Below are 27,562 nucleotides of genomic sequence, written 5' to 3'. Positions count from 1 at the left end.
ATTTTTATTTCAAACATAGTTCTGTGAGTGGATTAAAAAATTCCTGTAACTCCAATCAAGGTAGTTTGGAGATCTCGTAATTCTCGAGTATCTCGGTCGCGAAAATTCCATACAAAAGTTCCAAAGAAAAAGTAACGAAGAGCAGCGATCAATGACGAAAATAGAAAAGGAAAAGCAAACAGGCATCGATTACAATTAATTCTCCAAGAATTCTTATAATTACTGTAAACACAATTTCATCGGGAAAAAGGTAAACAATAAGAGGAAAAGAAACAATCGAACGCTCGCGACAAGCAATTGGAGCGACTCAATGCTACAGACCCTTCTTATCCGGCGCGAGTAATTAACGTTAATTAGCGGATAGGCGTACGAGCTTTTTGCGGAAAAGTCGCAAGAAATTGCGAGGTCCCGTAAATACGCGGCGCTTTCGTGGCTTCTCGTCGGCGTGCTTCAATTAAAGGCTTCCGACAGTAATGACTGTCTGGCGATGTTTACCGAACCGATGAATGGACTGAAAAAGAACAGCCCTGAATAATCGGCACGCGTTCCGCGATCTATCTCGATTCCCGGGTCGCGGATCGATCGCGCTCCCGGTAGAGTGGCAGTCATTTCCAGCGATGGGTTCAAGTGTATCGCAAGTTGGGTTAAAACGAGGTGGAGTAGTCGTATGTTGTCAATTTTCAGTGGGGTAGTACATGCAGACACTTAGTGGTGAATGTATGAGTTGACTTAGTTCGCGATTGAAGTGTAACGTGTATTCTAAAGGTTCCGAAGAGGAGAGGGGTTGAATCATTTGAATTGAATGATACCTGTGTACTTTTATCGGGGTAATTAGTGAATATATACACTTATTTGTTAATGTATACACTCACTTGTTAACTCACTCGTTTACCAAGCCCTCAGGGGCTGTAGCTGTCTTGTAGCTACAGCACGGGTTTAGCAATCCTGAGGTACCGGAGCTATGGAGGACCCAGTGGAGCCCAACAGATTAGTACATATAGGAATACCAGAGAATGATGAAGAGAGGTATGCAAGTGAATGCAAAGTACCGTAAAGCAAGAATTAAATGAATGCAAAGAATGTCTTATAAATCTCAAACTCGCACACTCACTCATTTATGAAAGTATAGCCTAGTTCGTGTATACATATATTGATAACATATATTCGAAAGTACAATCTTCTAATTTAATCTCTTCAGAGACGATTTTTCTTGCTATTATCAAACTTTTGTTCCTTTTATTATTGACAGTAATTATAATTATAAAAACATAAACGTCCACATATGTGACCACGAGCGTGAAGACTTTAAACGACAGTTACGTACCATTACTAGCAAAATTACGAAAGTACACTCTCCGGTGACAGTATGCATTAAGCAAGTTCGCGCTTCGATTCTAGTACGGGTTTAAAAGATCTTCGACTCTCGATTTCTCAAAGCGATCGCGCCTAAATGTTTCGCAACGGCGATCATAAGAGGAACGTGGGCGGGTCCCACAGGTGCACCGTCCCGCGCGCGAGGGCAGCTGCAGCCGTCCTCATTTCCCAATCGGTTCTCCATCTTCGATGACCTTGAACCTGCCATTGCGCTACCTTGTCAACCGGCGGATCCTCTCGCTTTCGCGGGTGCGAAACTTTCGCTTTCACTTTCAGCCGTGTTCCTGATCCGCGCGTCCTTAACGCACCCAGGGGGGAGGGGGGGGGCAGGGGGCGGACGATCATTTGCGTTTGCGATTGCATCGCTGTTAGGCTTGTCAGGGACGTTTACGCGAATGAAATTAATACCTCGTTAAATATGAAGAAGGTGGATTAGAAGAATGAATCGATAGAGTGAAGAGTAGATTAAATAGAGTCGAGGTTTGGCGAAGAATGTAGACAAGTGTTGCATGGTTAGATTTCTAAATGTCTATAATATTGTGACGATAGAATGCTTCATTGTTTTGATTGAAAGGTTTGCTCGTTTCTATACTTGAAGAGATTCTTTTATGCGAGATAATGGGGAGGGATCGCGGTTCCTAACCAGTCGAGTATGAAAATGAGAATCGGCGCTGGGTCCCCCATTCACGGGCGAAACTAAAGTGGTCAGTGTGCCAAGATCGCACGTAATGGCTAGAATTAACATTTCAAAGAGACTCTGGCACCGACTTGGAAACTACGGGACGTCGACGCTGGCTCATTATGAATCAAATACTTTCATTCAGATTCCCTCGAAAATTCCCACCGAACGCGACGTCTGGCTTACTCTTGCGCACACCTTTTCAACCCTTGGAGTGAATACCTTCTAACACGTTATATCACATATTGTTAGTATTAGGGTTGTAAACATTGAAATTCTTAAGTTATGTCGAACAAAGTAAATACGTGTAAATATTGACAAATATTTATATGAAAATGATGAGTGTGGTATAGAAAATGAACGAAAGTGGTTGCAAACGTGGTATTACTTATAATTCGATCTCCCGATTTTCGGCGAGACTAAGAACCAACAAGGCCGATGAGAAAGTTCGTAATTGAAGCTGCTTTTCAGCTAATTTACCGGGTAAGCGTACAAGCCTTGCCGGGGGTTAGTTTACCTTCGGTTTTTTAGTTGTCTCGAGCGGGTAAATAACCGTCTGGTCTGGTGAGTCCTCTCCGTTGCAGCGTTCCAAATAAAAATTCCTCGGCGCTTGTTTAAATTTCTCTCCGCGCTTCACAGAAACGTGTTCCTTAAAAACAAAGGATTAATGTCGTTAAAGCAATTTCCTCGCCGGTACGTGCTTCGTCACGATTAAATGGGCAAATATCTCGTCTGTTTTTCCAGTTTCTTCCCCCCCCCCCCAGCGATTCAATTCTTTTCTGCGTGAATTCCTCCTTCGTCCTTTAATCGTCGTGGTTCGTGGATAAAGTTCTATTAGTAATGCCATTATTTTTATTTACATGTCTTTGAGAGTAAACGTTTGTTCGAACGATTATTAATTTCGTCAAATGTTATTGTTTGGCAACGATTAACAAGCTTTTTGTTATGAAATCAACATTCGATTGGACGGCGTTAATATATCGAGCATTTTGTTGATTGCTTTGTAAATATGAATTAATGAAGCACTGGAGATTGATTTAACGTTTCCAAATGTCCGAGTGTTAATATAATTTGGATGCCGAAAACAATTTGGCATTCCAATGAGTTCGTAATTGTTTGGGTGAATGATTAGCAAGAAAATTTCTGAATGCATGACTTTTACGCAGTTACGGGAGTTTAGAACGTAGTGAACCGAGAGGAGGAAATTTTCCATGTCGACGGAAAGCGATAGGAACAAAGAGCCACGTTTTCTCACGATCCTCCTCGTAGACTTCATTCATCCGCGTGGAACTTCGACATATTGCGTACACGCGGAACTCTTTAACCGCTGAAAGATCCTCGTGTATATCGCGAGATTCCCATTTAAATGCCAGGAGCCAATCGACGGGAATGAGGCCGTGGATTCGCGTGCGTGCTTAACCTCTTCGGTGCTGAATTCTCTTTCTTTAAAAAGGATACACCTCGCGTGTCTCGGGTTATTTGCGATTCCATAAACATAATTGAAATGGAAAATTAGAATTCTTTCGTGAAATGTAATAATCACAATATTTATCGACCTACTTGTAGACTAATGATTAATCTAAATTTAACATAGCACGTTTAACTATTTATTGCACGTGAATTGAGGTGACTGGTAATGTAACATCGCTTGGTGAAACGAGAATTTGTAATTCCGAGTTTTCGAAATTGCTTTCGCGTCAATGCCAGCTGGCGTATCTAGTAGCAGTAACAATAAAGAATGCAACAAAGTGTCTAGATGTTCCATGCCTGCTTATATAACGATAACAATAACTAACCTCAACCTCGATGATAGAAAGAAACACAGGGAGTCTTGAATCAGGCTTAGCTACTAATCTATGGTCTACTTTCGCGTAAGAGCTGGGTCTGGCTTAGTCGATGGAAGGAAAGTACAGTCGAAGTACAGTAGAACTCGGTTATATGCAAAGATTTTAGCCCGAATATACGCCAAGAATCATCCCCACTGGTTACTGTATAGATACTTGTGCAGCACCGCTTTGAAGTTCGGTGGCCGAGCGCCAGCGATTCGAGATGGGATCGGTCGTTTCCTGGAATGAATTCCTGGCTTAACTCAGCAAGATTTTTTTTTTTTTATACAGGTAACAAAGTGGCGGGTAATAGGGAAATCTGTGTACGATAGCGTACGGAAAGGGGATGTTCTATCGCGGTCAGATCGATAACACGAAGCTCAGAGGGCGGATGGTGGAATTATTGCGAAGTCAGGATACTTGTGGCGGGATGCGCGCGTTCAAGTGAGATCGACGATCCGAAAAGTGGCACGGAAGGGCTTAAAGGGCAACCACTCGCGATACAGGCGACCTGAATTCTGAGGAGTCGGAAGGGTAACTGTTGGTTTTTTGTTCAAACGACCCGCAATAGACTATGGCTCGTGATTAAATAAAATCCAAGACAATCTTCTCATAGCTTCACTCGAGCAAAAGTATTTTCTTTAAAAGTTTTATTTCTTCACAATTATTATTCAATGTTTACAGGGATTAATGTATTTTTCTCTCTGATCTGTAAATTATGCGACATCGAAAGTGTTCGAGATATCATTTTCTTATGCTAAACATTCAAATAAACAAGAGACTTCAGTGAATCTTTAACGTCAATAAAATTTTGTCGAACTGACGTTCCTTCTGGCTCCGGTTGTCTTTCTCCAATTAATTGAAATTAACGAGCTTTTACTCCAGTTCTGTCGTCGAGTTGTTTTCCGTTGTTCGCGAAGTTCCACCGACGCAGAGATTCCTTTCAGTGTTATTGATTTTCGTCTAATTGGAACTTCATCGCGGAATACGGTGTTATCTAGTTTCTGATTCTTCGTTACACACGGTGGGCCCCTTGACGAGAATCTTCTTGATACTTTAAGCACGCCATTTCGACTTAATTTGAATTTAACAAGACTCTGTTGCTCCTTCGTTTTCACTTGGTATGCCAAGTGTTTGTGAAATCGACAATAAAATAATTAGACACTTCGATTTCTGCTCTCGGTGAGCAGTGAGCGTAAAACGAAGTGTTAAAAAGCTAATGATTTTTTTTTTTTTGTAACTGTAAATAAATATTGTGCTCGAATCGTAACCGATACAAGTGCTCAGTTTTCCAATATCCGCACTCCAGTGGTACTTAGTTGGCCTGTGTCGACGATCGAAACACCGATAAACATAAAAAATTATATTCCAATATAAATATACCATCTCAATTAACGTTAATCCTCATCCACTGAAATTTATCGCAACAATTACTGCTCCGACGGAACAATTTTATTCCGCAATTCGCAGTAACGAAGTTACACAAACAACGATATTCTATTAAGGCCCATTATCGTCCAAGGCAACACCAGTTCGCAGATTCAATGGAAACGATATTAAAGCGCCCAACGTAACAATCTGCGCTCGTTAAATTCGCTATTCTAACTGGTTAGATCAATACATCTGAACCTGGAAGCAGCCAATTCAAAATGAACAATAGCCTCCTCTATCGTCAGCCACGCTTATTCCTCAAAGTTTCCTTTATGAAAGGACATTCTACGTTGCTTCCTTAAAGCTTCGAAGCTTTGAAGCTTTTCGCTAATGAAAAATTGAAATCAGAGGTGGAAGTTTAAATTTGTAGATACTTGGATGTATAGGAGGCCACCTAAAATTGTTCATTTCGTAATTAATACGCTATTTGGTATCTAGCTTTTATGTTGCTTTCAATAAAATGTCATTCGAATGAAATTTTGCTTATCTCCTCGTCGCGTTTCCTCCAGCACAGTGGCCACGGTAGCAGTGACTCCACTGCGAGAGATAGAACCGTCTCTGAATTATTGAGGATGGCGTGCCACTCGTTGCGCTGTCCTCGCAACAGAACCGCCTTTCCGTCTGTTCGGTTGTTTCCAGTACTGCCTTAATGTTACATCAAACGATCGGTTCCCTGCGAAAGAGAATCGAACCGACTCCCCCACCGCTCCTCTTGTACGAACTCGTTTCGACCACGGTTGGCGAACACCTTATGTCAGGTATTTTTTTTAAACATCTGTCGTCGTTTCGATACGGTGCCTTCGACAATTAACCGCAATTTTCGATTTTTCTCCGAGGTTGTGTTGTTCAAATTTTCACGTAGAACGTCGTCAATTAACACGTTGACTGCCAGACTGATAATCGTGAAAATTCCAACAAGCAATTTTGTTTCTATATAATTAGAAATTATCTTTAGAATTTACCAATCCTATCGAAATCAATTTTCTTCGACACCTCGCCTTCGGAATTAATTTATTTATTCCTCAATGAAAATCCTTGTCACCCATATGTGAGCATCGTGGCAGTCAACGCGTTAAATTAGTTCTTTACTTTTGCAATTAGTCTTTATATTTGCGACCACTACTCGACCGATTTTAACAAGTTTGAGGTATATGGGACACGCTGATCGGTAGCTTCAGTGTCAATTCATCGAGTGTTTGATAGGGACGTCTAGACCATTCGTCGAGATCGCGAAGGACGTGTGGGTGCCGTCGAGTGGGCGAGTCATACGATTTCAGGTCATCTTGCACTCATATCGGCTTTAATTGAGACGCTCGTTAACGGGTACGTGCTTGTTAAAATTTGAGCCGCGCCCTCCTCTTCTGCACAGTTCTCGAGCGTTTATTCAAGCCTCGTTCGGCAGGATATTATACATGCCCACCCCAAGAAGACGCGACTTTTGATCTGGCGAAATTTTTTCACTCGACTCGGCCCCAAACTCTGCAACTACCCCGCGGGAACCCGTCCTGGGGGGTTGTTTTTGCGAGTGTACGTCGAGTCGACAGTTCCTGCCAAGTTTGGATAACTTGAAGTTCACCGAAGTGTTTAAATAACCAAGCTCTTCTGTATCCCTTCCAAGCTCGTCAACCCTAAAACTGCAAACACAAATGAAACTGTAAATAAAACTCTTCGAAAACAAAAATGAGAACGACGGCGTTTAACCGCAACGTCTGGGAGCGGTTTAAAGCGCGTGAACGCGCACGAAGAGCTCGCTTAGGCGAGGGAATTTAACTCAGCCGCGTTTTTCAGTGCCTCTTTGGCGCGAGTGGAGAAGAGTGGCGCATGTGGGACGCCTAGATAACGCGACAAGTACAGCGGGAGGCGCGAACGCGCGACATAGGTGTGCCAACGACATGGGCGATGGTGGAATGTTACGCAAAAAGAGGAAACGAAAGGAAGGAAATACACACATCGTCGGGGGCGCGTTGCATTCGAAACCGTCGCGTTAGGTAATTCCGCGAGCGCGAATTGAAAATGGCGGCGCGGTGCCCGGAAAGAATGCGATTACGTGTTCCGTAATGGGTAAAAAGCGTACCGTTGGTAGGAATGCATCGTACGACTCGAGCTATGGTTGATCCCTCGAGTAATCGTCGACGATGACGCGCGGTTTGATTTGCAAGACGTTTTACAGATCGCCGTGCCGCGCTGGCGCCAGTCTGAGAACGCTGGATCGAGACACTTCCTCCTTTATTTCGCTCACCGCGGATGCAAAACTCTACCTTGACTCGATAGTCGACGGGGGATATTTATAGATCGTCCTGTGGCTCGTAAATGTGCCGTTTTACGGGCCTTCGTGAACTACGAAGCTGTAATTTCGACGCGCGTTTCCGGGGAAATTGGACGTTCGAACCTGTTGGAAGCTTTTTGTGGGAATAAGTCTACTGGGGAGGTTTTGGTGAGGGATTACGCCGTATCGCTTGGTAAATTGGGGAACGTGTGTGAATTTAGATGTTCTTTTCGAAAGTCTATTTTTATAGATCATCCAGTTCGATATCAAACGAAGTACACTATTTCTTCGTTTAATAAAAGATTCAGGTTATCCCCACCACATTTTGAACCTCGTACACCAATATCAGACTCTTTAGAGAGGCTCCATTCACCAACAGTTACACTTTGTTATATCCCAAGCGATAGAAAGCTCGATATTCAATATAAAAACAACCCTGTGACTGCATCCACGAAATATCTTCATGCCCTCAACTTATTTTCAGTTAACCACGCCCTTCGACCTCTCATCTTCGAAACTTTCCAGCATTTATTTCCTAATAAATATTTCCGTTTCGTGGCATTACGCTCGTTCCATAATCGTCCACCTTTTATCCTACGCCGTTTTTCGTGCTCGATGGGTGGGAGGGGGTGGTGGGGGCAACCTTTCGCTGGTTCGTCTTATCACTTATTGAGCACTCCTTGGCCGTAGTTCGAGCAACCGGGACAGAATCGAATATTTCTGTGCTGGCGTAATTTGTTCATAGTAATGTACACCGTGGAACGGCCGCGATATTATGCCATAAACGCGTAAAACCGACCTCATTACGGATGGCATTCTCGCGTCGTCAACTCGGACGATCGATCACGCGGACACACTTAGCCGACAATTTGAACTTATGCAACACTTTGCCTTCGTACTTTTCTAATTACGGGTTGTTGGCGCATCGATAATGGATCGGCCAGCCGTTCATTCCGCGAATCTGAATTAGGGCTGCGCCCTGCTGGACGTGGAATTAAATATCGCGGCCAGGCTCGGGGGATAATAGTTATGTGTAAGTGGCGTTCAGAGAATAATTGCCGCGACATTACGATTGGTGGACGCTCTTGGGAACAATTTATATTCTGGAGGTAATTCTGAGAGATTGATGGCTCGGTGTATCATGATTATGAATAGTCTTCAGATGTACATAAATGCAAAAGGTCATAAAACATCAGCAGTACGTGTTACACAGTTGAGGAATTAAAACGTACTTCCATTTATATTTCTATTTCTTTTCTGTATCTGAAGATCTGAAGTAAAATCGCGAATAAAAGCGCCCCATTTTTTAAATGGAAACGAATTTCTTTCCCTTTAAGTTTTTCCCTAAGAATATACCAAATTCCTGTTCAATTTCGCTACGAATTTTTGCACACTTGCTGTGGAACGGTTCGATAAATCGCTGCGACTCTATCCGAGCCCTTGAGAGTTTCTAATTCAGTGCAAACACACTCGACTCAGTCGGTTTAATTATATCGAGCTTTCCACAGGTGTCGTACTTTTTACACGGTCCGCTATTAGACGAAATCTCGGCTCATAAATTTTCCAGCGGCCTGAATCCGTGTTTCAACCGAGCGTGACACTTGCTACCCGCATCCTTCGGTGGTAAATTACCACGAAGGTTGCACGTACCGTAGAAGGATGGGCACGTAGGTGAAGTCGTCGCATACTAGGGCAGGATATTGCGGGGAGATAGGACGCGAAACATTCCGCTCTGATTGTTGAGTAATGGGGCATATGAAATGAGTCAATCTGGCTGCGAGTAATTAACCTCCGTTGAAAGTGAAAAATGGAGAGCCATATTTCTAACGCGACATTTTACGAGAATACGTGAAACAGAAGTTAAGTAATGAAAGGAACATCGTCAAAATTAAATGATGAGAGAAATTACCTGTAACCAGTATCGCGTGAAAGAAAAAGAATCGAGAAGAATACATTTACGAAAAAAATGCTTGATAATGTCCGGAGTGTAATAATTTATTTATGAGCTCCAACGAGTAGAAAATCCTCTGTACGTGATTTTCACTTACTTTTAATTCTGGGATCGCGTTCTCTTTGTCTCGTGGACCGTGCAGCTAACATTTAGGTTTTAAGCGTTCCAATTTGCCTCGAAATCGAATCTGTCAAACGACCAGCGAATAGAACCAATTTTAAACCACTCGTACGGTAAACGCAACCGACAAAGTGCGTAATTTTATGGTTAACAAGGTTCAATTTCAAGCCTCTCGAACACCGAACGAGAAGAAAAATGGTAATTGAGCTATCCTGTGTGTTTCGTGGCCACGTGCGCTTCCCCTCCGACCCCGCTTAATCATTTTCCGCCCATACCAATTACGCGTTACTTTCCCAGCCCTTTGCGCTCTCCTCACGGCGACATATATAATGCAACTTGTTGTTAATTTTATAGTAGCGCTGAATTAGTCGTGTAAATGAATGAAACAGAAAGCTGTAGGTAGGCATATTTAAAGAGACGCGTCAAGGTGGGAAATGAGGTTTTAAAAAATTTCGAGGAAAATTCAGGCATTTTTCAATACAAATTTTAGAGGATATAGAAATTATTTAGGTGTTCCAATTTATGTTTAAAAATCTACGTTATTGGCCAACTGTGTCAGAGGTCGTCGTACTCCTCCATACTTGATGTATCATGAATTTAAAAAATAATGTTTTGAAACATTGCGAGGAAAATTTAGGCATTTTTCAACACAAATTGTGGAAGGTACAAAGATTATTAAGATATTCGAATTTATGTTCAGACATGTTCGTGGGTCTATTCTTCCGAAGGTGGTCATACTCGAGGGTATTTTAAATCGATGGTAGAATTAAAAGGAAAATTCATGAAATCGTGTAGCCTTCTTTTACCGCGTTCACCTGTACATAATCCCTCGAGACGATGGATATACGTAGAGTACGGAGAGAAAGCGACGTCTAGAGAGCGCCAGGGGGTTGGAGGGGAGGGTGGATTGGCGTCGTCGGTCGAAGGAGAGAGGGTGGATATCAAATATGCTCGGACAGATGCGTCGTCCCACAGTAGTTTGCCATTCTTCCTCGTCGGTTTCGCTCTTTCCTTTTCTCCTGCAACGGGTTTTCACTGTTCACCCTGTTTCGCTGTCCTGCCTCGCTCCGTTTTCAAGTTCCCTCCGACCTGACCACGTGTCCGGACCTGCTGGCTCTTTCTACGTTTTTTCCCGCCGTGTAATTACAGTTTACAGCGTGCGTTGCATGCTTGCCAGAAGAGTTCACGTACTCTCGAGTGCTGGGAGTCCGCGACTCTTGAATTAGGCGTGAAAGGTGGCAATCTAACGTCACTCGGGCGTCAGTCAGACAACTCCCACCTCCGACTATTTTCGTTTCTTTTATTCCGCACGAAAAAAAGGCTTCCTTGTGCGTCCAGACATCCGTTCAGCAATTTTTTTTTTTTTTCATTTTTTAATCATTTATTCCGCGAGGTGCGTGTATAACGTTTACACCGAGGGGGTGGAAAAAATGAGGGAGTTCTGGTTGAAACGATACAGGAAGGCGGATGTACGGGGTGTCTTTAAATTACATGGGGTAGTTTGGGCAGTTCTATGTGTAAATAATGAAAAAAAATTTGTTGCGCAGAGGAAAGTTAAATAATATTTTGTATAGGATGAGGGTAGCCCGGCGCTTCTCAGGGAAGAACTAACGCATGATCGTGCTGCCCTGATTTACACAATCATGTCTTCCGATTGTAACTTACCCATATAGGATGATTATACGAATAATTCGTAACAGTTACATTTCTAGTTTTCCCTTATCAAAGCTTTACGATTCAGGTTCTAAATATGCTTTATCACGAATCGACCAGGATCGTCTTTTATTCGTCACTCGAGGTTCCTACTTGCGCAAGAATTTTTCTCCATCCCTGGTGCACAGTTCCTACTTTTTATGGAGGTTGTCTCAAACCTTATCGCCTCGCGTCGACGTAACCAAAAGTGGAAGCAATCGATGCAAATACCGCGAAATAATGGAAAGATACGGGGAGTATACTAGCCAAACGAGTATCGCGGATCGATAGAGTTGGCGCTGGAAAACTTCCGGATGATTTGAAAAGAGGAATCGACGTCGCGCGAACCGGAATGGCCGTTGTTTGATCGATCGATGGACCACGGTCGAATCCGCGAATGATCAAAGCCGAGAATCCAATTTATTCATTGCATTTCGTTCGAGGCATTGCTCCGCAAGGAAGACCTTTAGAGTCTGTGCGCCTCCCTCCTTTCGGGTTATCCGCCTTTAAATATTGAACTTCGGCTTTGGTGAAACGTCTTCCTACATCCTTTCGATCAGCACTTTCTTCCTGCAGCCACGTTTCCCGTCGACTTACGACTTCTCTAATTTCCCTGGATATTGATCTCGTTCTATCTTCGTTCCAGCCACTTGTCTGCTGTATGAATTATGCAGATGATTTCGAACACACGGTGATCCGATTATTTCCCCGATGCGCTCACAACGAGACGTCTCGGCTCGCTTCATTTCCGTTTTGTCTTTTCCGCTCGTCACAGTCGATCATTTACGTCTTCTCATTTTGGGATCTCTGATTCCCGTGCATTATTAAGAGCACCGAGCGTTTGGATAATGAATATAGTTTCAAGAGTCTAGTTTCAGTTCACGAAGTTTTTCCATGGCGATTAATTATTTCGTACCTTTTATATTTTTATTGTCTGATCACTACGAATTATTTCCTAGAATAAATTTGGGTCGTTCGTGTTAATTTGGGGGACGAGTAGCAGCGAGTATATGTACGTCGAGCAATAAATTTTGGATAGCATCCAATTTCCTACGCGATACTAGTTGACGGATAGCAATCAATAAATAGCGCTGTCATCGTCCACACTTCAGGCTCTCGTCGATATTCCCGACCATGAATCGCTGATAAGCCACAGAAACCATCGAACAAAAATATTTGCATCCTTCGATATCCCTCCCCCCCAAAAAATAAATTTTTTTTTATCAAAATCAGTTCCACCGATTCAACGGACCGTATTCTCCGAGACCGTTTTAATCGAAATACGAGCTCCGAACGCGCATTTATCATTCTAACACCGACACACCGTGACCTCGTGTGTAATCCACTATTTATTCTCAAGGCCACCTCGTAAAGTACCCTCGCGTGGAAATCCCGCGAATGTTCAGCCCCGAAACGCGAAGCGTTACCGAAATCTTCAAATAATTGAAAAACGATCCATCTTTGATGCCTCTGAGGGGGTCGATGGTAGCCCCATCCCCGCTAGAGACGCGCGTGCATCCACTCTCTCGTTCGCCGCGCTCCATCGAGTTCCTCGCAGCCCCTCTGGACTTCTGTCGAAAGCAACACGAACAACGAGAGCCGCTACCGCGTTGGGAAGAAGTTTCCCGATGCCTCGACAACAATAACTTATGCATTCATAACGACACGGGCCAGATTAGGTTCCGCGGAAGACGGCCTTCTCGTTCTCCTTGGTTTCCGCGAACCTCGCCCACCTCCAGGCGAAGGGGGTTGCCGAGGAAAAGTCCCAGGGGCAGCTAGATTCGATCGAAATCCATTTAACTTGCCGTCGCGGATTCGATTCCTAAGATTCGCTCGTGGCCCGTGGCAAGGGAAGAAAAGAGACACAGGGGGTTGGCAGAGGGGATGGACGAGGCGCGATTAATTATGCAGAAAAGCTGCGATCGATGGCGGAACGTGCCCCCGTAAAATATTGATACCACGAACAGACTCTACCACCATAACCGTTCTCTGTTCTCCACCCTCGATCCAACAACTACTGGCTGTGCTATTTCGCTGAGGGCCAGAAGGGTTGGAGGGCGAGGAGGCCGCGCGTGTGCGGGGAGACGTTGGATTATACTATGAGCGACGATAGTTCGACGAAAAGAAGGGAAAAATGGGAGACTCGATCGATGGAAATTCGCTTAATGATCTGTGGCCTCGAAGAAGGGGATTAATGGAGGTGGGAAGTGTTGAAGAAATTGATTTTAACTTTGCTGGGTGAGACATACTTCGACTCTATTTTAATTTGTCAAAATGATTTGTATTCAAAACGGAAGTAAAGGAAACGAGACGAAGAAATGTATTTTATATATTCTTTAGAAATTATGCACCCTGGAGAAACTGACTTTAACTGTGGTGGGTGAGGTACCTTTTGGCTCAATTTTAATTTGTCTCAAGAAAAGATTTTTGGAGGGATCTTCATTTAAAATGCAAGTAAAGAAAATGAGACGAAGTATATATTATACTTGTATTCTTTAGAAATTATGCACCCTGAAACGACGTGTATTTATATTAATTAAAATTAAAACAGGTATAGTCGTCGTATTCTGACCCTTTTCCGTCCTTCCTTTGTGAGTACACGATGAATAGGTTGTGGATTTGATCCATTTAACGAATGAGAAAATACGAATGAAGGAACATATAGAACGTATGCAAAATGTATTTCGTAGATTAAGGAGGTATAGGAGTCTGCAACACTGTAAATTATGGTATTCTTCTGGAGTGCCGTGGATTGTAAAATGATGTTTATTTATGAGCTGTATCTGAAAGCACAATTTACGAACGTGTCAGCAACAATTCTGAAAATACATCTTTGGTAGATATAAAATTACAAAACAAATTTCAGATCCGTTTACATGTAGATTTACATTGGATTTTACTTTATGAAAAGCTTCTACAACCGTAAAATCAAATTTACGGTAATTCTCATCGAATCAGAATATTTCATCAATTCGTTTATTTTACGCATTGCATTTTACACTTGGCCTTTATTTTTGATATTTGCGCGTCAAATATTGACGCGATCTGTATTTCTGTTTCGTAAAAGCGTTGGGAAAACGCGATAGCTTTCAACGAACGTTCGAAACAATATTATTTCGCGTTTCTTCAAATAAAATATATTTCCATGAGTTCTTCGCGTTCCATATCCCTGCCGGAGTATAAACAGAAAATAGATTAGACGTTCGCGATATATCGACTTTTATTTCTGTGTCGCGACGAACGATAAGGCATTCCGGCACGCAATAAATGCGATAAATTTGCAGTCCGACAAACAGTCCATCGAGCAACCAGAACGCTGACGCGAGCAATAAGTCGCACGCGCCTTTGGCGACTGACAAGAAATATGATTTGTTATTCTTTGAAAATCGATAAAGAAAGAATATTTAAAATGCAATGGCCCTACGAAGCTTCTAAAGCAATATTTATTCATTATCGATATTATTATTGCATATACTGACTACTCATAAAACAAATTTCCTTTGAAAAGTCTCTTAAATGACTCACGTTTCAGATTTCTTCCTTATTCACTTCCTAAGCATAAGAAATTATCCGTCAGTCGGCAATATTGGGTAATAAAATGATATAGAGATGTAAGATAAAATTCAGAATAAAATGGGATCGACGCTCAACAATTCAGCGCAGTGGTCCAATTGCCCGTTGCCAATCTCCACCTGTTTCCCAAGGTACCCACCCAGCTAATTTCGCAACGAAGGCACTCCGCTGGAAAAGCATCAGCGACGCGAATAAAATACAATAACCCCGCGATAAACGTATACATAGAGACGGAGAGAAACAAAGGGACCCTTCTCCGTCTCCTCGCCCTCTGGTTCGCCAATCCTTGGACTCTGCGGTCGAAGGATGATGCCCTCGGGCCGTGAGAAAGATTCCACGGACGGTTTTCCTTGGAGCAGCCGCGAACGTGGCCAACCTAACCGCGAGCGTCGTTTCTTCGCCGTCGATTCCTTCCCTCCCCACCCTCGCGCGCTGAAAGCATTTTTTTCGGCTTTGGAAACCGGCTCCGCAGGGACCACGACGGACTCCCCTGCGCAGGACAATGGACCTGTTCGTCTTCCTGCTGGCGAAACTTCACGCTCCGTGCGAAAACCATCGTCCCGCGCCGCCATTGTGTTCCTCCATCGGGATGAATGAATTTTACGACCGACTGTTCGTCGCTACGCGGTCTCGCGTTGGATCCTTGACTCCAAGAAGTCGAGGAACGCGGCCAATCACCGTCCACCATCGCTTAATGTTCGTTTATATGTTTGCATTCAAGAAACCGAAGGCGAGGTCGCTTTAATCGGCGTGATTGCGTTCGAGTATCCTCGAGGAGGGCTTACTCAAGAAGAGGAATGTTTTATTTCAATAGTTGCTCGGAGGAAGATTTCCTGATAGTCCTGAAATTCAAGCGGCAAATTGATGAGTACTCTGGACTGAATTATTAAATAAGAAAATTAAATAGAGAATGAAAAGTACTCTCCTGATCAAAATGCCATTGCAGCGTAGAGGCTTGCTGCTTCCTCCCTTCTAGTCTACAGTTTTACAAATTTATTCGTTCGTCTTAATGAAAGCGCGATTAATACGACGCGATTACGAAACAGAAGTCAGAAAGTGTCTCACAGAAGAGAAAACGCTGAAACTCGTCGACGCGAGGTGGATAATCAGCGCATCGAGCTGTACATCCGTGTATTTTTCCGGGAAATGTGTTGCGTTCGATGAGTTTTGTCCCAGAACCAGGGGAAAATGAGAACAATTATCGTTGTAATAATTCTGTGTCGGCTATTCAGGTAATGCAAGATCGCTCGCATTATTTAGCGACCTCGTGTTCGTGCAGTTCTGCGTTCATTGCTGGATACAAATTTCGAGCGACGAATGAAAGATGATCAATTTTATATATACGTTGCTCGCGAAATAAAGTGCTCATCAGGTTCGGTTTAAATGGTGTTCGGTGGGAAACGTTTCGAAATTCTTGAGACATGATCAAATAAAAACGAGCATCTAAAGCTATAAATAAAAATTGATGTGAAGCTTTAAATACACAATGCTTGCTCCAGGACCAAAACGATTGTCAAGCATTTGAAATTTTTCTTTTATTTACGAAGGAAAACTCAATACCAGAATGGTAGAAATTTATTGATCCGAAAAATCGCGAGGAAATCGCGCCATTATTATGGAACCGATGGTTTACGACTTGAAATCATTGCTGGTCTCCATCAACGACGACAAAGAGCGCTGATGACGTTTCCTTGAACGTTTCACGCCTACGGAGCAAAGCAACCGAAGAAAACGATAAATTCTTCGCGGCCTCCTTGCTCCTCTCTTCTCACCTCGGAGGCTCTCTATATTTCTCCCTTCACTCTCCCTTTCTCCTAGGAGTTACTCGCGATTTCCGTTCGTTCACCCTTTTCCGGTCATCAGCCTTTGGTCTCCCTCTCCATCGCGTTGTTGTCCCTTCGCGGTTCACTTCCGCCATTTCTTCTCAGGATTCTCTTACCGCGGTTCGTGAAAACTTCACTCTTGGATATTTGTTTTCCCTATTGCAAAATTTTCACGAGTCTCCATATTAAATATTTTCAAGTGTTAAGAACACAAATGCTCAATAAATCAGCCTCTCCGTCAAGGATCATAGTTCAAACACGTTTCCCTCCGCACAGTTCTCTTTAGCATCGTCTCCAGCGTCTGCCTAGCTATCCTGCTTCATCGCGATATCGAGTTCCTGTAAGCTCCACTTATTGGTAATCGAAATCTCATTCTCTCATAATTGGGAATGCAATCGCCGAAGCAAATTTGAACTGCGCAAATGAAATTTGCGGCGGAGATTTCAATGTTCGCACCGGTCGAGGCTCGCCGCTCGTAGATACACAAACTCCCATGAAATAAGAACTCGAGTTAATATTAACAACTCACCGCGAATTGTCGAAATCGGTTAACGGGGATTTAATTGTGATGCATAATTTCCGTGGAACGTGTTTGCTCGAATCGGCGTTAAATTTGGAGTGCAAATTTCATCTATATATGACAGACGTTTATCTTCGTACCTAATAGTAATTCGATTAAAATGAGAATTTAATTGGGATGCGATTACTCTTGTATAATTTACAATTTTAAAACGATTTAAAACTTTGAACAAGTTGTGGAGAAGTACTTTTAAATTATATACATTCTTTCTGAGAAAACTTTATAAAGTTTGCAAACTCGAACTCAGGTATAGAATTTTCAAAATATTCCGAAAGTTCCCCTAAGAGATTCGAACTGTTTCAAAGGAAACGCTTCTTTTTGAAGTTTGACTTTATTTACGGTTTTCAAGCAGTAGCCGTTCGCAATGGTCAATTTCAGCAGACGATTCCGATCGATGCTCGAGACAATCGAACGCGGTACATGCGATGGCGAAGCAATCATAGATAATGCAACGCTGGCTGATGCACAACTTCCTCGAGAGTTTTGAGTGGATTTTGATGAAGTTCAGTTGGAAGGCGTTCGCGCAACTTTCGTGACAAATGGCCCCCTGGGGGATTTTCGCAGCGTTTAGACCGTGAATCTCGAGAACGCGATACCGTACGGTTAAGATCGTTTGGAAAGTCGTCGAGAATAGCCGGATCCAGATATAGTGCCTCGAGGATGGTTCATGGTCATGGATTTAGGCGACTAGCATCGCGAGATTTATTACGCGATCATGGGTGAATTTCAATGCGCCTGTCCGCTGGAAATCGATCCAGACCTGCGAATATTTTTCGTATTTTCACCTCGTTTTACACTTTTCTGACATGTTTCACAATTTTTTTGGCGGTTTATTGGAATTTGCGTAGGTTAGATAGATTGAATCGATCGGACCACACGAATTCCGATAGCGAGACTTTCGATGATGGTGTACACGTATTGTTTCCAACTCTTTCCACCCCTTTTCATTTGGTGATTGTCCAAGGCACTCGTCTCTCTCAATTTTCTGGCGGTCTATTGCAATTTGCGTAGGTTAGATACATAGTATAGATTGGACCACACGAATTTCCAACGTGGAAAGTATCTCTTCTATTTCTAGCCATAGTAGAAGTTAAATTCCACGAAGCATCAATTCTACGTTCGATTCGAAACGAAGTGACCTGGATGTTCGTAGTAAAACCTCTTTCCTTCTATCACGAAACTCTGTCGTGCCCTGAATTCGATCTTCTGCAGACCCCTCAAACAAACCCAACCCAAATTCGTCATAAATATTTTCCCAAACGTGTCCTGCGCGTTTCTAGATTCAGCTAAATCATCCCCATAGACATTTAACAGGCAAATGTTGCGTAATAAAAATGGCGTAAACGCAAATCCAAGAAAACGGGGTTTCGTCCGCGAGAGCGTCAGGGAGTCGCGACGCGCTGGTGCCCCCTCGGTCGCAGGGGGTTGTGCCAGAGGTTGGTGGTGGTGGAAAAGGAAGAAGCGGTCGCCCTCGAGAATTCCGACCCGAGGTTATAGCCGCTAATCGTGGCATATGCGTGGTAAGGGAGGGGAGAGACGAAAGGTAACGCGCGGCAAGGCAGACCAAGGTGGTTGATATCGACCGTGGATGTTGTTGATGCAAACGGTAACCATGGGTGACACGGGCCGATTGACCAATTGCGGTGTTCACGGTGGCCATACCCGACCAATCGGCGCACGTTGTGCTGCCGGTTTTTTGATTGGGCGATACGGGGGATAAGAGGCCAGTTCGAGGCAGCCGAGACCCACAAACAGACGTCGAGACGCAACGGGTGGACGTCGTCGTCGTCGTCGTCGTCGTCGTCCAGCTAGTGGAAGAACTTCGTCGACCGCGTCACCGATGTCCTTCTTCGTCTTCATCACCTTTGGATTTGGATTCTCAGTGTTCGTCCCTGGTCTGTCCTGTGTAAGCCTCTCTTCTTCACGCTTCCTCCTTGGCACCGCCAGCTGATCAGTCAGCGTGTTTGAATATTTCTGCACCCAAGATATCCTCACTCTGTCTCTTTGCACAGCCAGGTCACGTTAGCGTCCTTGCGTAGCCACCCGGGATCCTCGCTGGTGGATCAGGATGTTTGCTCTCGAGACCCTCGCGTTTTTGTTGCACTGTTAGAGGACTCTCCGATCTCTGAGTGTTTGCGTAGACCTTGCCTTTCTATTATTTTTGCTGCGCGGCCAGGTAATCCTTACGTCAGGGTGTTTGCGTCTGGAGTCCTCGTATTTTTCGTTGCACAGTTGGAGGACTTGGAGCGTTCGCGTAGATCTACCACCTCAGGTCCCTATTCTTTTTGCTGCACAGTTCATTCTTGCGTGAGGGGTTTTGCACCCAAGATCCTTCTTTTGTCGCATACCTAGCTGATCCTCTGGGTTTAGTCTGTTTCTCCACCATCTTCTTGATGGACAGCCAGTTTATGCGCTCACCTAAGATCGCTTTGTTCATTGCGCAGTTAGTCCACCTTTCGATCTAAGTATTTTGCGTACATCTGGAAAATTTCTACTTTCCCACCGTCTCGTTGGTTCTGCCTTTCGACCGGAATACCAATCTTCTGCTCCGCGCACACCTTCCAGGCGATTCTCTGGATCTTCCCGCAGCTTTGTCTAGGTTTCTTTGTCGCTTCGCGTTCATTGTTCCCCTCCGTGTTTCCAGAGCTTCCACGCCACTATGCCGCGGGTCTCTAGCCTGGATTGTTCGTCTGTCTGCGACGAATTCCACGAGTCGTCTAATTTCGCGGCTTCGTGGACCGGACGTGCACCGCTGTTCAGAAGTTTGGCGCACGCGTCGATCATCTCAAACAAACGAACCTTTGTCCAAACATGTACGAACGTTTTTTCACTGTTGATGCTATCTTTGTGTGTTGAGTGGGTACTGGTCAAGTGGCGAGGGTAAAATTATAATTGTATTTGGATTTAGGTGTTTTTAGATGTTGTTCAAACATTAGAAAACTTGGTATAAATTCGATGTTTATAGTGCAGTGATATTTAATAAGTAATTTCTCGATTTTTATTAAGATTCAGAAGTATTCATTGAATGTGCAGTGATTCTTCGAATTGTTTGTCTGCCCGCGAAAGATTCTAATTTCCAAACGAAACCGTCGACATCCCGTCGAATGGAAACTCAATCGATCAAACACGGCGAATCCAGCAATAGCGCAATCAAATCAGTCTGCCTTCTCTCGCTTCTCATTCCTTTTCTATTTATCAAACGCGGTACGCTACATTATCGGGTGTGGTGGATTCGTAGATGTACGAATGCGTGAATGCAAAAGCTGTTTGCTTTTGGTTTGTTAAACAAAATGAAAACCTCACGTGGATTACATAATATCTTCGCGAATATTGAAATCGATCAGCATCAACTAACGTTTGAATGGAAACGAGTATTAAAAATACCCTTCTCCCCGATTATCATAACAAACGGATTAGTTTCTCCGTCACGAGTTGCGATTATGCATCGATATCTACATTCGTACACCCTATAATAAACCCAAGTATCGTTAATAATTTCGTCTTGCGAAAAGACACATTGTCAGATTGATAGATCGATGCATGCAGCATAAATGCTAGGAAACAATCGCCAGGAAGTCGTGCTCCAGATGTGTTGTACAGTGGTGGTACAAGTAGCGCTCGATTCCCTTACAAACATTTTTCCAAATTCTACGAGATCAATCAGATATTCAGACACTTTGTATTGAATTCGTTGAACTCTTATACAAACAACCACATTGAAATGTAGACGCAGACTTGATCGATGTCGAAGACCCACACGAACCAGGGAATTCAAGACTGTGACTCGACTAAAACGTGTAGCCCCTCAGCCTTTCGCTTTCCGCATAAATTTGCTAGAATTCCCCTGGCGATATGTTCCTCGCACTGACCTGACCTTAAAAGTATTAAAGTCTACCTGCGTCTTGTATCTCACGACTAATCGTTTCCCGAGGTATTCAGCTTATTTGGAAACTTGCCTGAACGCGCCATGTAAAAATGGTAAATAGTATAGTACAAGTTGGCATGGTGTACGTTTCTTACGCTGTTTATACAAATACATTCGATGAAAAACGTTTCATGAATCGAGACAATCGTTAATCGAAGGCACAAATAATTGTGACGAGTACGTAGACGAAATTATTTGTTCATTTTTAGCAAAAAGTCTTTTTTCACTTTATAGTTTGAGGTTATCGAAATATAAGCAGTCGAAGTTCCGATGTGTGCGCGTTGGCGCGCGATCAGCTGACTGGGATTTAAATGGGATTTAAAACCCATTTAAATGGCCCACGCCAAGAAACTTCTTACATCTAAGTATCCAAGCTCCAGATTACAAAATGCTAATGGACTTTTCGTTTCCTTTTCACGCGCACTATTCATCCTGAAAGAAAAACATTCCTCGGTTTCTTCAAAAAAATAATTACTTCAGGCTAGGTTAGTTTTTAACATACATTGTTAGGTAACTCGAATGCTGCAAAGAGTTCTCGTTTGACCAGTCGAGTTTCTGCTGAAATATTTCATCCAAAAAGAGCCTGACGGACGTAAGACATTATGCAAACCGAAAGTCCGCCGGAAGTTTGCGCTGATTAACTATTTAGCCTCGTTTTGGCGAAGAACGCGAGACGTGCGTCGTCCAGGGTGTGGGGAGAGTTCAGGATCCCTGGTAAAGTGGATTACACCCTGCTACCGGGGGTTTAACGCGCTTTTCAACGGTTGGGCGCATACTTTACAGCGGGAGCTCGCGGCAACCCACCCACGACACGCTGATCTATGTGTTTGCCAATGGGGAAATTAAGTTATTTCATTATCGAGCGCCGACCGCGCGGATACGCCGCTGTTTTGGCGCCAAGAGTCTTCGCTGGCTGGACGAAAAACGATCTCGGTCTCTTCGAACCCATTCCTTCTTCCTAGAGAGCGTTCTAGTATTATTTTCCGAGGTGTTGTTGAACCTCAAAACAAATTGATTATTTTGTCTCGTAGGATCGTCAAACACAATTAAAAGTAATATTAAATACGACACACTAGAACGTGGAACGTATTAATCGTATTTTTATTTTATAATTCTTGTTTCTTATTGCAACGAAGCATTAACTTCTTTTTTTTGTCTGCTTCAGGAAGCTTTAATTGCAAAGAGAACGAGGCAGCTGCGAAATAGGTGGTAACTCCGAAGGTGAGTCGCAAACGTCGATTTTATATACTTTGCTGTTTATTCGACCTTAGAGTTTCTTAATCTGTGGTTTGTAAGAGCTCAGGAGACCTAATTAAATTTCATTGAAATTTAACCTATGAAAGAAAAAATGTAATATGAAATACAAAAATATCAGGGTATTTTATCTAAATGTAACGATTATTATTACAAATTGAACTAGCTTGCCCTGCCAAGACTGACGTATCAATTCTGAAACTTATCCTTAGGCTATCCTTGTAACTTCTGTACAATTTCTCCTCGATATGTAGCATGCTAATTATTTAATTAATCGCGATGGTGAACCTATTCCCAGTCCGGATAACGTACTTCTATCGTATACAAATAGTTTTTAAAACGCTTTACGCTCCATTAAAAAGTTTAACGAGAACCGTGAAAGCTTAACGAACCAAAGCACCGAAAGCAGTATTTCGTTCCTTTTTAATCGTCGCTAAAAATTCGAAATAATTCCGCTTCATTTGCAACGGAAATCACTCTGCTATTTCCGCAGTCGCTAATTAAACCCCTCTTTCAAAACGCGCGGAAGACTGTCTCTTAAGTCCTTCGCGGATTGCAAATGAGTGCCAGTTGCAACGATATCAGACGAGTATCTCTTTAATTGTTAATTGCGCACAGGTTTCGCACTCTTCCCCATTTACAATGATCCCTCGATAAGAACGATTAACATCGCCATTGTTCCAGGCACAAGCTTCCAACTTTTCCGTTTAATTCTTCCTTTCAATTACATTTCGTTCACTTAGCATTAAAAATAAATCGTAAGAGGGTCGCGAGTAAAATATGTTACAGACTGTAAAATAACTTATTATACGAAGCGATCATAGGATAAAATACCAATACATTGGCTGCCAGATTAAAACCCGTGAAAATTTCTATGAAGTTAGAATTTTGTAACGAGACTGTCGAAGGTTAGATAATTTAACATTTCTCGCAGTATTTAATTTGTTAATCTCGCCAAGTTCATAAATCCTTCAAATTTATTTTCATGATAGATCTACCTTTAGAATGAATTTTTTTAATTCCTCAATGAAAAGTTCTGTCACCCAACGTGTTAATTGATAAGAACGGAAAATCGCTAGCGAGTTCTCATCCAGTGGGAAACATCTAATCCACTTGGAAACATCTGTGCACGAAATGGAAACGAACTTGTGCTCGATTCGGCTCTTCCTCTCACCGACGTTTCCACGTTTTCGCGTTTTTCCTTTCTCGAGTTTCCGCGCGCGAAAGCCACGTTTCGAAATGCTTGTTTGCCGATCACGTAAAGATAACGTGTCCGTTACTCGAGCCTCGCGGCCTGCATTCGAATGAACTGAAAAATGAGAGCCTCGTCGAGAAGATAACGGCCGCCTCCTCGCCGTGTTGTTCTTCCTTTTTGCGTGCAATAACGTATTCTCACGGTAGCGGCGGATGAATGGAACGGTTAGAAAGTTCATTTGCAACTTTTGCATCTTTCAAATCCTCTTCCAACAAGGACCGAGTCCCCTGTCTGTTTTCCAAGGCTCTCCATTCGTTTCCTCGATCACGTCTCGGCGATGATTTCCCGTATTCCGTGATCATCGACCTCGATTGGCCCTCGATCTTCGACCCGCAAGCCTTTGGACGCGTTACGATAGACTTGGATCCATGCACAATCCTCAATTTTACCAAAGTACCATTTCCAGTAAAATTTTGCAATCATATAATTATGTTTACACGAATTTTAATTAATTTCGGGCGAACTGAAATTTCGACGTGGCTCTACCACCCCTTTTCCGCAACATTCCGACATCGTAGGAAAAATTAAACGCACTCGAAGTCCCCCCTCATTTCGCGACGCAGCTAATTAACAAATGAACACGCATCCAGGGAGTTTGAGCGGGACGCGTGACGCTGCTCGCTATAATTCGCTCCAACTCGAAGCTGGGCAAACCAGTTTCGGCGCGAGAGTGAAATAAAGCTTTCCGTTTCTTTGGCCTCGTGGATCAAGAGGCGAATCACGGTGCGTGACTGTGAATCCTAGGCGCGTGTTCCAACCATGAAATAACAGACACTGCGATATGGCTCTCCCCTTTCTCCTGGTTTACGAGTCGTGTTTCTTTTCACCTCGTCGCGCCAGGCTACCTCATTTTCCCCGAATCTTATAACAACGTATATTTGTCGCTACCTGGGACGTATCCAGGCAAAATTACCGAGCATTCATCATAGTCGTTTCCACAGGATTCTTTATATCCGTGGCTTAATAGGAAATGAAATTTATAGAATCACGTTTGGTTAGCTTTGCTCGCACCGTGACGAAAATTGTTGGGAAATTTATCTCGGACGTGTAATCATTTTCCTCGAGGTGAAACTGTTAGGAAAACAAATGTTTCAATATGATACTTTACGTCACAGGGTGTAGATATTTATTTATTAGCGCTAAACATACCACGACTGGTAAAATAATCGTTTTCAAACTTTTGTATATAGTTTTTGTATACAATATATAAATTGAAATATTTTTGTATCCAATTAAAAAAAGTGTCTTTCAGAACAGTCACTTCATCGATCGCGATAGAAATAGATGCAAATGAAATATTGGTAAGTTTAGCGTTAATACGAGAGTTACGCTGGTGTTTATTTCTCAAGAGGCTTTAAATAATTTTGCGTGTTAGACTTTCAAGCACAGAAACTTTTTCTTTTTTTTTTTTTTGGAAGATCCAAAAAGCTTGACTCGGCAGAATTTCACTTGCAAATACGATGCCCCACCCGATTCCTACTCGAGACAGTCTATTTGAGAGCGATCCACCGTTAGGAATGTAGAAATTGTTTCTTCCGTTGTCTGATTTTTCTCGATTTCAAAGACGGTTCCCTCCCGCCATTATCCGCGACGTCTCGAAACGCTTCTGGTAACGAAGCCTCGCCAAGGGTAATTTGCATGTGAAAGGAAAACAGCCGATAGTTAACATAGTTCCAATCCACGGATTCCGAATATTCAGTAAGCCGCTCACATGTACATTTGTCGTTAACGAGGTTCTTTGATCGCGGATTTGTGTCGCAACACCGTCGGATATTTTCCGGAAAACGAGTCGGTATATTTCAAACAACTCGAGCCTCGACAAGAATCAGACGCGTTTCATCCTTCATCGTGTTCGGTATTTGCTTTTTACGTCGAGTCCTTCACGTAGCATAATTTCACGAAAGAAAATATATCTCTTGAGAAATTTATTTCTGTTACGGGCTCGTCTTGCTTGGGAAATTCCTTGGATTTTCTTGAACAACATTTCCTTAGTAAGATTCAAATTATATAGCTTGCGTTAATTGTCAAAATATTCGGTAGAATACGCAGTTTTGATTTGGATTCTCAGAGAAACCGAGGTAAAGCAAAGGTATTTTAAATCATTTCTGAAGTAGCGACTTTGATAGCATTTTTTAACGTTCCACTTTTGGAACTCGAGACTCGAGTAACCCTACGTAAGGAGGTGAAAGGTGGCTTTGCAAGACACGACCCCGAGTGTAAAAAATTCACCGGGGACGTTGCAGATCGCATAATTGCAAGGAATGGAAAAGTCCATGGCCTCGAGGAGCGGTCGCATTAAGTTCATAATGCGATTCGGTACGGACAGAGCGAAACTAGTTTTCAACTGGTATCGAAGAGCACCGCTAACGAAATGAAAAGTCCGTTCTCCGCTGGATGGTATGAATTTCACTCGGTCGACCATTCGACTTTTCCGCAATGGACGACGAGAATAGAGGGAATGGAATTGAGAATGGGAATGTTGTTCAGACGCTTTCAAGTGAATCTTTCCTAGCAGGATATTCAGGCGAAATTAAATAAAAGGATGAAATTATATTTCGGCCGATTTTAAATCCCTAGAGACACAAAGTGAACATTATCGAAGCACCAACTCCTCTTAGGCCAATCTCTCCGCCAACTGCAGTTCTGGTGTTAAATGAAACAGTTCATACAGAGGATTCAGGCCTCGTTGCGAGGTGTTCCGTGATTAGGGATCGTTAGCAAGGCTTGATATTCATAAAACAGGTCCTAGATACAAAAAGGTTCGAATAATAGACTGATTATTACATCTACGTTCTTATGGGCGAGAAATACGCGACAGAACCTTCTCTATTTCAAATTTATTCGTCACCCAATCAGAGGACCTCCCGAAACACCCCAATGCACCCTATCGTTGTTCATTTCACCTCCTAGACGTCGATTTCACCGCCATCAGTCGTAATTTCGTCTTAAAAATCGCGAATTTGCGACTTCCTGCCCCATGTCTCGGAATTTTTCATTGAACAATAGAGCAACGAGCTCGGTAGAGGGGTGCAAGAGGGGAGGGGGTCGAGGCGCAGAAAAAGGGAGAACGCGAAGGGACGCGGGGTTGCGCGCGTGCGCGCTGACGCAACAATATGGTGAATTCTGTACGAAGCAGCCCAGTATCCACCCGACCATCAGCTGATCAATATACTTCCGCACACACGCCACGTCATACGCGCGACACGCATGTCACGCATCGTGCAAGCCGTTACGCGTGCGACACTCTGCGAACGTGTGAACGTGCACGAACGTCTGTGCACGCGGTTATCCGTCCTCAGGGACCAGGAACGCCAGTCCTCCATCAGCTCGACGAGAACTCGCGGTGGAGGAGTTCCAGGAGGTACGTCCAGAGGACATCTCTCTGCGTTTCGCGTATGCCGAACGCCTGACCACCGCAGTCGATTCCGTGAGTTCCTTCCCCCCCCCCCCCCCCCGTGCCATTTGGGTCAGTTTTCCGCGAGTTTCGGGTGTTTGCATCGGCGACCTCTGGACCGACGACTGGAGACCTCTCGCCACGAGGTCCGGACGACGCGTCTGCAAGGGAATTCGATGTTTTCCGTGTATCGACCCAGTTGTCGATACCTTTGGATCGAAGTCGTTCATCAGGTTGCTCAGGGAGGATTTGTTGGTTCGGGTGTTGTGCGATTGTGATCTTGGAACGTCGTTCGACTCAGTGATCTCGTTTCCAAGGATGTGTTCCACTGTCCAGGTTTCCGCTAGAGCTGAGGCGATTCAGTGAGTCTTTGTGTGTTTTTTTTGGAATCTTCTTGCGAACGAATTCTAACTAGGTGA

General features: G+C 43.4%; 1 protein-coding gene across 5 annotated transcripts in view; it reads left to right on the top strand.

Annotated features, from left to right (window-relative positions):
- The window catches only part of LOC128886107 (heterogeneous nuclear ribonucleoprotein K), a 111,298-nt gene that overhangs the window by 12,657 nt on the left and 71,079 nt on the right, over window positions 1–27,562 (top strand). Inside the window, exons 1-2 of one of the 5 annotated variants that reach the window (XM_054140690.1) lie at window positions 3,855–4,413; window positions 22,406–22,461. The exons of 1 other annotated variant lie outside the window; for it this stretch is intronic. The gene's annotated coding sequence lies outside the window, so the exon portion shown is untranslated. Of the gene's footprint in view, window positions 1–3,854; window positions 4,414–19,095; window positions 19,222–22,405; window positions 22,462–26,902; window positions 27,111–27,562 lie in introns of those variants that run through there. 3 more of the 5 variants (XM_054140689.1, XM_054140688.1, XM_054140692.1) reach the window with 3 other exon arrangements.

The sequence above is a fragment of the Hylaeus anthracinus genome, unplaced genomic scaffold (assembly GCF_026225885.1).
Source record: "Hylaeus anthracinus isolate JK02 unplaced genomic scaffold, UHH_iyHylAnth1.0_haploid 11982, whole genome shotgun sequence".
Lineage (NCBI taxonomy): Eukaryota > Metazoa > Arthropoda > Insecta > Hymenoptera > Colletidae > Hylaeus > Hylaeus anthracinus.
The sequence above is the reverse complement of the archived record's forward strand: the minus strand, read 5'-3'. Positions and strand labels throughout refer to the sequence as shown.